Source organism: Cinclus cinclus, chromosome 12 (genome assembly GCF_963662255.1).
Source record: "Cinclus cinclus chromosome 12, bCinCin1.1, whole genome shotgun sequence".
Classification (NCBI taxonomy): domain Eukaryota; kingdom Metazoa; phylum Chordata; class Aves; order Passeriformes; family Cinclidae; genus Cinclus; species Cinclus cinclus.
In genome coordinates this window covers 12,525,187-12,538,748 of record NC_085057.1, presented here as the reverse complement: position 1 = coordinate 12,538,748, position 13,562 = coordinate 12,525,187, and the positions used below count along the sequence as shown (strand labels likewise).

Sequence of the window (13,562 nt, the reverse complement as noted above, 5' to 3'; positions counted from 1 at the left end):
ATGACTGCGGGAGCGTGCGGCGTTCCTGGCAGCCAGGGGCCGACAGGAGGGCGGCACCACCAGCGCTCCCCGATGGCACAGACCCAAACCCACACGGGACTCCAGACCTGCGCCGATCGGAGCGGGAATCTGCATCATGTCACGGATGTCGTGGTGCCACAACGCAGAACATTGCTTTTACTCCCTCCCCAGCACGCTTTTTTTTTTCTTTTTTTATCTTTTTTCCCCCTCCTACCCAAATTGCTGGTCTTTTCCTCTCTGGCAAGCTGGAGTTTGTTTCTTTTGTTTTTAAAGTTCCACTTTTGTTGCTGTTGTTCAGCCAAATTGCTCCCCTGTCCACACCTCACATTGGCACCTCTCACTGTATCGAGCTGACCGAGTGGAAAAACACCTCTGCCTAAGGTGTCTCACAGGGCATTTCAGTGTCTGTGCAGCCAGGCAAATTCTGTTTGATGGCTACCTTCAAACAAAGGTAGTGAACATTTCCTGAAAAGAGAGAGGAAGCATTAGGGGCCCTGTTTGCAACACAGGATCAGTCTGACAGAGACTATAATCCGGGAGACAGGGAAAAGGAAATTGAGTAGGAAGCTGGATGGGGGAGGAGGGAAGAATATTTTCAGCCACAGAGAAGCAGCCCAACCAAGAATAACTTCACAGACCTTGAAAAAAATTAACTGATTTTAAAGGGTGATCATGTGATGGATGTGGCTTTACAAGCATCTATTTAATCAGATAGTGATGACTTTAGAATAAATTAGTCAAATGGCAAATCTAGTCCTCATTTGGACCCTTTCCTTTAACTTCACCAATATCCCAAACATATAATAAGTTCTCACACTTACCCTCCTAGGCCTCTACAGGAGCAGCTGCAGTACAATCAGAGATGCTCTACTGTGCCTGCCATGCACATCTGTATTTTATGGTAGCCTGTCCTTGAAACAAAAACCCCACTAGCTTTCCAACTCTGAAATTCCTGCAAAATCACTAGGACAGTTATCAGTACTTCTAGATGTGCAATGATGCTAGAAGAAAATGTGACATTTGAACATTTGGGTGTTCTGTGCCTCCTCATCTTTATCACAGTAGGGTAAGACAAGGCTAACTGAAAGTGAAAGTATTGACAAGAGGCACAGAACAGCTTTCATGCAGATAATGGCTAAGCAGATAGGACATACAGAAAAGAGAGACATTAGAGCAGATGTGATTAGTGCACCTACAAACCACAATTGACAGAGGAAGCAAATATGAAATGATTGTTCACTGTATTCAACTACAGGGAAAAAATGGTGCATGAGATTAAACCAGATGGTGGCAGATTCAGAGCACAGAAAAAGGAGCTACTTCTTCATATTATATACAACTTTTCTATTATACACAGTGGAAGTATCTGTCACGAGATGCTGCTCCTAAGAAATGTTCTCAGACACAAGTTCTTGACTATTGAAGGCAATGTTTTGGGAAACACCATGACAGGCTATTTCTGTTTTGGACTCTTCTCTAAGCATCTACTGCTCACCACCACTGGACATTTGGTGTTACTCCAGATCAATTCTTGCACCCATCGTGTTAATTTCCATATTAAAAAAAAAAAAAGAAAAAAAATGTAGCATTTTATTTGAAGACTACATACAAGTCTTAGCTCAGGATTTCTGAAGCTATGAACACTTACTTCAGTCACAGGAATGTACACTCACTTGTGCAAGTCTTCTTCCATGTGATGTTCAGAGGACATAGCTCTAAGTACAACCTGACAGTGTTGGGCAGTTTCTCTTAACATTTTAAGCACATCAAAATACCACTACATATGAATTGTAAAAAAAAAAAGGTCAAGGGAACACCACATGGTTCCATGAGAACAGCACAGCTGCTGTGTAACCACTTAAACCCAAGAAGCCTTGATTTCAAATACCATCTGTGTATATTTGTTTATGAAGGTGTATGTTAACACCATTTCAAAAATCAGGTTCACTTAAATCATTTAGACAAAATACCTTCAGGGCATGTTCTCAAAGCAATCTAATCCTGTAACATGCTTCATGGCACAAACAGTACTTCACACTGGACAAGAGTGTACTGGTTTGGAGATTGAAATAATGAACTTGGGTTTATACACAAAAAAATATGCCAAGAAAGGGATTCTGTCATTTCTCCATTAATCAGGCCAGTGCACATCAGCTTTACTAAGCATTCTTGAGAAACATGAGAAAAATTAGTTCTAAGAGGAATATGATTGTTAATAGGCAGGACCTTCATGTCAATACAGAGGATCATGCACCTACAAGATAGATTTCAATGACATGGAAGGTAGGATTCATTAGAATCCATGGACATTCATTTACTCCAGCAGAAAAGTGTAAATACTGTCTTAGAAATGAAATTTGGACCCTAAGTTCATTGATGAATGGCACTGAACTTTATAAGTATAACATTATCTGATAGAATAACAAATGTGAACAACTCTCAGAGAGCTGAATGTCTGTAGAATGCTATGTGCATTTATAAATAATGAATTATGATTACAGTTTAGTCATGGTATTGAATCCCTTCTGAACTGCGTATCAAACGCCTGGAGTCCCTTCTGTAAGATCTTACAAACTTAGTGTGATTTATATTTCATTTCTACATGAATTTAGTTTGCACAGTGACTGCCCACCAATAGTCACTGTATTGTGCGTGTGCACACGGGCCAGGCACAGCCAAACATCAGTCCATAAACTTGTGGCTGAAAGAGTCCCTAGAGAATTCCACTTATACAGCTGGAGAAACAAAGGTTTCAGTGTTCCACTAGGGAAGTTTCTAAGTGTGGAGCCAGCGAGTCCAGTCTTTCCAAAAATTATACTTAGACTACAAGTCTACACTAACACTATAAAAATTGTAAATCTGAATTGTAAGGTACTTTCAAGAAATAAACTGGTATTTCAGTTAAAATGATGGTAGTGACTATGTTGCAGAGCATGCCAGTGCATCAGTTTTGCCATTTCTGGAACATGTTTTTTGTGGGCTAAGTTCACTGAGGGAGGTGTAGGAAGGATTTTAAAATTTATTTAGGCCAACACAGAATTTAGTCAATTACTTACCTGTCAGGGAGAAGTAAGGAAAGTATTTGGTAAGTGAGGAAAGCCCAGCTCAAAGGTGCCTACCACTGCTGACCTGGCTGAGGACTGAAGTTCACTGACACAGCTGTTCTGTGGTAATGGTGTTCCCACACACACCTTTAGTTCATTTCCTCACAGATTCAAAATTTAACACAGAAGAAACTCTTGCAAGAACACCCGTCAGAACAGCAAAGCCCTTGGAGATTTGTTCAGGTTCAAACCTTACAAAAGTCTTAAATTAAGTAGAAATATTGCATATACATTTCAAGGGAAAAAAACTCAGTAGTTTGCAGTTTATGAAATATTTCCCATATAATATATGCACCCTTCCTTTCATTTAAACTGAAAGAAGGTAGATTTAGATTGAATACTGGGAAAAGCCCCTTTTCACTGTGAGGGTGGTGAGACCCTGGCACAGGCTCCCAGGGAAGCAGTGGATGCCCCATCCCTGGAAGTGTCCAAGACCAGGCTGGATGGGGCTCTCCCTACTCTGGACTGGTGGGAGGTGCCCCTGCCATGGCAAGGGGTTGGAACGAGATGAGCTTTAAGGTCCCTTGCAAATCAAACTGTTCTGTGATTCCATGTATGTGGTTTCACAGCAAACAAACCAACCAATAAACCAGAAGCCACTGCTTAGGAGAGATACAATTTTGCTAAGAATACTCAGAGCAAAGCTAATATTCCCCCAATTCTGAAACGACCAGTGAAAATCAGCCAGGCTAAATCTGCACATACACACAATTCTGCACCTACTGAGCTTCTCTGAAGCCTCTCTCCAACATGTTCCAATATCTCTCTTCAGGATAATCATTAGGAAGCTTTCCTTCCAGACAAACAAAGACTAACAACCACCAACCCTGAAATCACATTCAAACAATCCAGAGAGAACTTTTGAAGCAGCCTTTCAGAAGATGGAATGCAGAACCACTGACATTGCTGACTGAGAAGCCAGAAATCACATAAACTGCTTTAAAAAAACCAATTATCATGCAGTTACCCAGCTGTTCAAGAAACTGCAATTTCTTCATTGCAAATACATATTTCTCACATGGTAATGAGTTACAATATACTAGGTAATAAATATTAGGAAGAGACTGCTTGATTAAACACTTTGGTGCTGAGAAATTCCAAGAAAATATTAGTGAATAAGTCATTACCATTAAAAATGTGATCTCAAAAACCACACCTGTAGTTTTTCCAGGTAGAGTTCTAATCATGGAAAGATCAATGCAGAAAAATGAAACACATCTCTGTGTAACATGTGACATCATAAAACTGAACCCCAAATTCCTGTTCTGTCTAGATACTCCATCTGAAGACCTTTCACACCATCCTTATTTGTGCCACGTGTGGAGTAACATGAGAAGGAGGAAGTTGTATTTCCTCACTGTTACTGTGGGCTGTGCTTTGGGATTTCAACTAAGATGCCCTGAACTATTCCCCTAACTTTGGTCAGTCAGTAGCAGGAGTCTCCCTTGTCTTCCATTATGAATGATAGCTATTTCAAAACACCAGCTCTACCCTGAAGTACACTCATGTCAAAGTGATGGTGAGCCACGATTCTCATGCCAACCATCACAAATGGTTTATTGTATAAACACACATCCAGTGGTAAGGCAGGCTGCAGGCTTTCAAACTCTGACAGTGTTTCTTCATACAAATGTCACTGTAGAACAATTCCGCACTGGAAGAGAAACAGATCAAACAACCTGCCAAGTTGTTTTGATTTGTCTTCTATTTTGCTAAATTCATGTAACTTTTGATTACCACAGGAAATACTGCACAATTAAAGGATGCCTTGTAACAATCACTTTTATACTGAGGCAGAAGCACTCCTTTCACGAGCTTCCCTAGGGATGACAATAACAGGTCATTTTTAAATCTGCCTCAGATTCATACACAAAACATCATTTTGGTGACTGGTCCACAGCTCAGTGCTAAGGATGGCTGGCCTGGAGACACTGGAAAGGGCTCACACTTCTCCACCTCTCTACCACACCCAGCAGTGCACACCACTTGGTGGTCCCTGATGAGGGAATCACAGGGTGTGGTGAGGTTGGCTAAAACGATCCTCCACAAGTCACAATTAAAAACAAAGAAGTTGGTTGAGTTTGTCTGAGTACACTTCCCTGGGGAGAGCAGAAAGGAGGAGGTGGGGAGGACAGTACTGATTCATCCACGTGCATTTTAAACAACTGCTCGAATTTTGTAGAGGGTGAATTGATCACCCAATGTCGAGTACCCTTCCCTGAATTTTTCATTGAAAGGCATTCTAGGGAGAGGAAATTACTGGAAACACTTGTATGATGTTTAAATGACAATAAATGTAATTAAAATACCTCCATTGAAGTTACAGGCAGTGGGGGAGCATTTCTCTCCAGAGCACTTATGCTGACTGGAAAATTAAGTAACAAATTTCTTTATGAGAAACCATTATCCCTAATACAAAAATGTTTAGCAAGACATCACAGTAGTGGTCTATTTCTTGTTTTGATTAAATTTTATTACAATATCATTTATAATACATGAGTAACTCCGTAATATTAGTCCTCAGAGTGGATAACATTTTGCAATTTTTTACATAAATGTGTGTATGCATGTATGTTTTGCATATATGCATGTATGCCCAGATAAGAACAAGAAGAAAATTCTGTTCTATTCAGAAGCAACAGGAATTTCCCCTCTCTATAACTGAGAGACAATACTGGCCAAATGCCACTTGGTTTGTTCTTCCAACCATCCCCTCCAAGTGCAATAAATAAAGCAAAGTTGGGGGTTTCTAGGGTTTTTTAGACAAATCACATAACTGGGGGAGAAAAAAAAATCAAAACCCAAACCAAAGCCTACAAAAAATCCCAAACACAAATAAGCAAATAAAAACCCTAAAAACAACCAACCAAACAACAAAATAATTGCTTTCAGCTACAGAGGTCCTTTTCAGGTCAGAAATAAAAGCAGCAAAAAAAGATCAGACTTGGTCTTTTGAGTTGTCTTTTCCTATTCACCTCTTTACCTCATTACACAAACTTCAAACCTTATTATACATTTCTTGGTGTTCAGATTGATACAGCTCACTGTGCTGCCCTCAGAGTCCCACGTGCTGACAAAGAATAAGATTTTATTTTATGGCTGAGGAGAATGGACAATTTTCCACTCATAAAAGTATAAACCTCACTTTCCTCTCTACCCAAATTCCTCTTCCTCCCTCTCTTCCTGCTCTTCCATTGGCACTGTACCCTTTCTCTGTGTAGTCCTCCCCTGTCACCTTATTGCAACTCTAACATTCATCTCCTCACACAGCTAAGTCAGAAGTCCAAAAACCCAAAAATACCTTCTGTTGCCAGATCTCTTGTCTGCTGTTTTTGTGAGCTGAACAAGTTACTGTGGCATAAGAAAAGCACCAGAACTCACTGAAGATAAATGGTGAAAAGGCTCTCAGGTACAAATAAGGACAGGACAGACAGGGAAAGGCTGGTTTTTCACCTCCTAGTAGTTCTAAATTGTTAGCTCAGCTTGTTTCATTAAGTCATACCCAAAGAGTATTGTAATAATTTCATTTTTTTAGATGAGAGATTTGGATCATCAGCCTTATTTATTTATTTTTAAAAACAAACCCACCTATTAGTTTCCATAACAACTCTGCACTGTTACTCATCTAGTCAGTAATTTTTGCCAATTTGACTATCTTAATATTAGAACATTTGTGCTTCTTGAATAAACATTTAGAACACAAACCTTGAGACTGATTTCATGTTCTCCTGAGCAACGGAATTAAGGTTGGAGAAGAGCTTTAAGATTGTTGCATCCAGCTGTTAACCCAGCACGACCCACCACAATACATTAATTGCAAGAGGTACTCAGAAAAATTAAAATTTGCAAATTAAGATCACCGTGCAACACTAGAAGTTTAGAGGTGCCTTATGAAAGTCTAACAATTTTAGGAAATGAAATCAGAAGCATAAAAATTATAATTCATGTATCCTTTTCTAGACCATAGCCAAGGATGTGGCAGCAGTGTTTCTAGACCCAAAGTTAAGCAAATAAAAATTGTTTGACACAGATTACAAGACATGTATGGGAAAGAATGGTGAAAGTCGAGCACAACAGTGAGACTACTAAATGCTTTACAAACAGAAACAAGAGTCTGATATCTCCACAACCATGAAGCAGCCTTGAACCTGAGAGGTCTTTTTTCCACACTTCAATACTGACTGACCACCCAGTGCAGAAAACCTCCACATTTGGCCCTGGACAGAATTCAGTGGATCACTCAATGCCTCACAGTCCAGATTGTTACAGTGATTATGCAAAATACAATATTCCACTGTAGTGGTCCATTAATATCTTTAGAAATGTTGTTCAATTCCTGTATGCTGTGACCTACTGTACAAACACATCAGACAAAAATGAACACAAGAAAATAAATCATCTTTCTGTAATCCACATTCTCTCCCTAAGAGCAGGGAGGAAAATCATGTTATAACTTCAAAGAGAAGCGTCCTTGCAAAAACTGGTAATGCTTCAACAGCTGACAGAACTACTCTACTCCCCATACAACTGCACTGCAGACCTGTATCCTTAAGGATGATGTGGCATGAAGTAACAATATGCTAATCTTTAAAAGACAGCTGAAATGGGATATAACATCTTCAAACAGACAACAACTTACACTAGGACAGAACTTCTTTGTTCATACCCCCTTATCAAGGATTAGGAAACTGAGAAACCACTGCTGGGAATAAAAAAAGGTTGTCTTTAAAGTTACAAAATAACTGTCTTCCCAAATGTAAATATAATGATGTAATCCCATCCCATGGTACAGAAGTTACTATAACAAGTTTCAATTGACACAGAAATATACATAAGAAACCATTTTCCTGAATACTTTCCTGATTTAAGAAAGCCAGCTGTAATTTCTGAAGGCTATCTCCTCTCTGGTCAAGTTGTTAACCACAAACTATCTGTCACTGATCAAGTTCATCCTGCTTTCATGTGATCTTCATTATCAAATCTGCAACCACAATACACCACAAGTGCTCCGTTTCCATTCATGTTCAACTATGAATTTTGGACAGGTAACTGAAGATCACAGTTAATTTAGTTCCCAAGACAGCAGAGGGAGTCAATAGTTGGAAAAATGTCTCTGAAAATAATTCCAACCATCACAGAGAAAATATTGTTTACTACTTCAAAAGCTAAGAAAACTCAAAACTGCATCAGAACATACTTCTTGTATGTTATAATCTTGAAAACGCAGCAATTGACTGAACGCAAAAGCAAGATGTTTTAGGAAACATCTGATTTTATTATATAATTAGGACTAGTGTTAAATTACATGGATTTCAAATACTGTATCTTCAAATCTCCACAAAAACATGAACTCTCAATAAAACTCCTACCCTAGTAATCAGTCAAGTGTTACTATAAATGACAGTAGAACAACATGAGAAGACTTAAATAATAACCATAGCCCTAAAATTCCTTTGTTCTAAGAATGCATGTTAAACAGAGTATAGGGAGGGAACAGAGAAGCCATATATTTTTAATGCAAGGCACTGTTCTCAGAGCTCAAGAACATTGACAGCTGACAAGTTTGTTCTGACCAACATGTAAGTTTTGGGAAGATTCTTGTGAAAATATGAGGGTGTACAGCAGGAGAAAAGCACACAGATTATAAATAAATAAAAATCAAGTTCAGAATTAAGACTGTTATTCTAGACCAGACAGAAACAGGTCTGAATGGCAGATTTGTGGGATTGGGATAAATAATTTATCTATCCTTTCAAAAGCCTTTGTAGTTTCTGTTTGATGTACAACAGAAGTCATTAGAGCAATGCAAAGAGGAGCACAGAACAATCAAAGTGATTACCTAGGAAAATGGCAAATAATACACAAAATTACATACAGGGTATATAAAAGGCCCTACTTCTCAGGTGAGTTTGATGCCATTCAAGAACACAGCAAAAGAATTTTAGAAGAGAAGGCATTGTCACATTAAATGAATTCTTGTATCTGAATTTCATATGTGGCAATATGTGTTCCATAATTGATGGGTAGAACAAATTTAGTGTTGAAGGCTCTACACCATGAATACCCCTCTAGCAACCCACATACAACACTGCCCAGCATGAAATTCCCAGAGACAGTCCTTTTCCTTAACGTGACCTTCAACCCCGCACACAAGTAGCAGTTTAAGTAGACATGCAAGTGATCTTGAATTTAAAAAAAAAAATCCCTCCCAAGGAATCTTATTTCACACTTATCTGTCAACCTGTGAGTTTGTGTTCAAGATCTAGGCTACTGCAGAAGAGAACAAGGTTATGTAACTAAACTAGCAGTAGGAAATGGGCTTGCAAGCACTTTAACAAAAAAACATTTTTTGTAATAAAAAACAGAAAACAAACTTTTAATCATCCAGAACTGCTAAATTTTGATTGAAGCAAAAATAATTTGTCACCTATAAAAGTTGAAAGAGGAAAAGGGAAGTAAAATGTGCAACGGGACTAAAGCCTGTGTTTTTCCAGGCTGCAGGATACAGGACCTTCATTTTGATTTTGATTAATAATTATCCATTAGGAACATGATAACATTTCACTGCCTGTATACTCATCTTATTCTGGGTATGATAGGTAAAAAATGAAAAGTACAAACCAAGTAGCAAACAACTGGGATGAAACAGTGGAGCAGACTGCTGGCATGTGAACACATTGCAATAAAGCAGAAGGAAAGATGTTAATCCTTGCGTTGTACTTCAAGCACATTGCCACACATGGTACAGGTGTTCTCAGTGTGCTCTGCCAGCTCCCCTTGAATTCACTCCTCCATTCCTCCCTAAAACAGAACAGGAGCCAGGAAGAGAGCACAGACTGGGTATTCAAGACTACCTAAGGGAGTTGCACAAAGAAAAATGGTTAAATCCTATGAAATGTCCAGCAATTGCACTGATGAATCCAAAGTGAAAGGCTGAAAGGACAACTTCATAAAAGCATAGCTGTACAATAAACATTGGAATGCACCTCATATCTGCAGTAGAAACACAGGTATGCTGTTACATACTGTTCTCTGGAATTTGGTGGGTTTGTTTTAGTACAAACACTTAGAGAATACTTGCTTCTGTTCCTAATTGCTTCCTCTAGCTCTGGTATTTTTATTAAAATAAAGGGTATTTATCCAAATGATTGCAGTTTTGCCACAGTAAGAATCCATCTCTTTTGTTAGCTCAGGAAGTGCCATTTGTTTCAGTACGTGCTATCTAACAGCAGATGTGCATTAAAACGTGTCATTGCAGGATATATTAACCACAACACATGAATAAGCCAAACAGCTGAATTAAGAAGCTACAAAGACCTTTTTGAACATGACCAGCCTCCCTGATCTCTATGAAACTAAATCACCAGTCTGATATTACTTGCACATATGGGAAAGATACAATAACTGGACAACAGATCTTATGGGAGGCACAGTCTAATGCCTGTTTTAGAACTCCTACCTACCCTACAGGCACCTCTTTTTTTGTCCTGCGTTATACATTTACATACCTACAGTCTATGTACAATACAGTTCTGATTCAGATATTATTTCCCCAATATACAATAGCTTGAGGAGGGAAGGTTGCTTTCTTTGTACAGGTTTGCATTTTTTTTTTAATCCTTGCCTTGCCCTCACATTCTTTCTCGACATCTGCAGCATTTGAGCAGCAAAAATGTCTAAATCAATCAGCTTGTGACCCAACATTTCTGTCAGAACTGCAGTATCCCCCCAACCTCTGCAAAGTCCAATGCAATCAAAAATCCTGTTAGCAAATTTTTACATTTCTATCCAGATTATGAAAAGCAGTTTTGAATGAAATATTGCAAATTTTCAAAAATAACAGTAACAGAGATAAACCCAATTAACAAATTACTACAAAGAGAGATATTCCTTGCAAAAAGAGAAAATAGAGTGAAATCTCTAACCCTGATTCTATCTCTAGTGTTAGGAGATGAGCAGCTTTCACTATGACTTCCTATCCAACTCAACAGGATAATGTCACCAAACCCCATGCTGAAAAATGACATCAGAAATACTGCCCAGTGCTTCTCACCCTCTCTCTAACCTTACAGAAGCATATAACACAAATCCAGTTTTGCCTCTGACCACAAAATACCCATGTAAAGTTAACTCTGTAAGCACAATTTGCAGGCAAGTGGCTCAGGAATCAGACATTCTTTGCAAAGAAAGGCTACAGAGATTTTGTACTGGCAATCCCCAAATGTTAAGGATCATGAGCAACAATATTTAGCAAGTGCTGTGCTTACCAACAACTTCAGGCTTTTAATTAGGAATTTTTAATAATTGTTTTCTTTCATGTGGCCACAAGTATCATTAAGGTGATCTCTGAGGCAGTGTTGTCTGCCATCCATAATCTCAGGACCACTTTTTCAGACCATTTAACTAACTGTAGCAGCTGTATTTGTGAGGTGACCAATACTCACAAAGTGTCTGAACAGTTCACATTGAAAAAAAGAACAAAATAAATTAACAGAATTGAATGAAACTTAATGCCCACCTCCACCCCTCCCCAGTACTCAGCAGCGAAAAAAAGGGAAGAATACTAAAAAAAATATTTCAGATTCTTAAGATTAAGATTCTTAAGATTCTTATATGATCATTTTGTTAAATATTTTTCAAATGCAATGTGAATGAATTCCAATACCTAAGACCACAATTTCATCCCTACTGTATTCAGTTCTTATAGAGTGAGATTATATCTTGTTTGTGAAACTGGCTGGAAGTTTCTAATGGTTATTTTCAAGAAGCATGCATCTGTTTTCCAAACCTGTTCCTTCCTAAACTTGCTAAAGTTGGCCCCAAAAATGTATCAGGAAATAACTGGAGGATGGGGAAGAAACTTCAAAGACACCTTGTCTTAATTAAATCTCAAAGTGTTACTTCTTCCTGTTGAACTGAGTCACACAGGCCTTTAGCTGTCACACCTGACAGGGGGAGGGGAGGTGTCAGCACCTAGAAGAGGTTTGTATTTCAGCTGCCTCCTGTAATTGGCAGCCTGGAATTAATGAATGAAGTGGAACCAGCACACACTTGAACGCAGCACACAATTAAGCATGGCAAGCTGTATTGAAAAACACTGCTGTTTGCTTTAATGCTCGTTTATTGCTACAAAACATGGAGAGGTAAAACAGGAAAGGCAAATGCCAATTAACAAAGACACACCGGTGCCTCTGGCACTCACTGGTACCATCTGGGTCTCAGTCTGCTGCTAAGCTATTACCTGAACAAGCAGGTACAGTGAGAATAGTTATCTTACCTAATAAACAACAGCCTTTGCCATTGTTAGTCTGTTTTTGTCTCAGAATTATTTCAAATATTCTGTCTAAAGCCATATGATTCATGTGGCTGCTCCAAGTAGTCTCAGCTGGAACCTCTCAGTACACTGTATCAGCATTTCAACTACTAATTCAGCTGGAAAGCCAGGGTCAGGAATGTGTCAACTCCATGGATTCATTGACTCATGACAGGAATGTCATTTCTGTAACCTTTCTTCTTGGTCGGCTCTTAGTGCTCAGCACAAGCCACCTTCCCATAGATGAAGTCAGATATTTAACTTCTGTATTTAAAGAACAATCTTTGGAGTGGCATAGAGAAAAAAAAAAATCCCCAGTTATTTTTGGAGCATTTCCTTCCATTTATTTTTGTTGTTTAGTAACAGCAGATCTTACATGCATATTTTTAGTATTGGGTTCTGCTTTAGCTGCCCTAACAGAGTATTTGCAAAGCAGCAGCTGATTCCTTCACAAATGATGTACCTAAACAAATCAGCACAAATGACTTTTGTAATTTTACAGCTACATTACATAAATAACTCCCATAACCTACGAGTGCCAGTGACTGCTGCTCACAGGGTAACTTGCACCATTTGCAGCTTCACAGAGTTGCTGTTGATTCAGTTTTGCTATACATAAACACCAATTCAAGTAGTTATCAATTCTATTAAAGGAGAAAGAAGCCATTGAAGCCGTTTTCAGGTGATGCCATTCCAAACTCACAAGAGCAAGCTTGGCTGGCTTAAGCTGTTTCCATATCAGGAAATGACAGTAATCTGAGAACAATAAAGGGTTCCTACATTAGCTGTTTGTAATCCCTAAGGATAAGACCTACTTTTTCCATATAGAAGCTTCCACATGGAAGAGCCATAACATTTTAGCTTTTCTGATGATCCTTTAACAGACGAAAGATTTTAATGTTGACACTAACAATTTGTTCCTTCTTCCATTTCCTTTTTCTTTACCCAATGGGAAATTTCAACTCAATTTTTTAGAGTTTCCACTAAGAAGTGGAAAGTGATGCAAGGCAAAATGAAATCTGTCATAGTTTCATTACCAGCGTAGCTGTACCTACATTTACCATAGCAACTGTTTTATAAAGGCTTTATTAACTCTCCCTTTCCCACTTGCATATAGGTTTACC

The 13,562-nt window shown here is 38.7% G+C and overlaps 1 protein-coding gene across 1 annotated transcript in view; it reads right to left on the bottom strand.

Annotated features, from left to right (window-relative positions):
• The window catches only part of ARHGEF3 (Rho guanine nucleotide exchange factor 3), a 93,573-nt gene that overhangs the window by 23,187 nt on the left and 56,824 nt on the right, over nt 1-13,562 (bottom strand). The window lies entirely within an intron of this gene.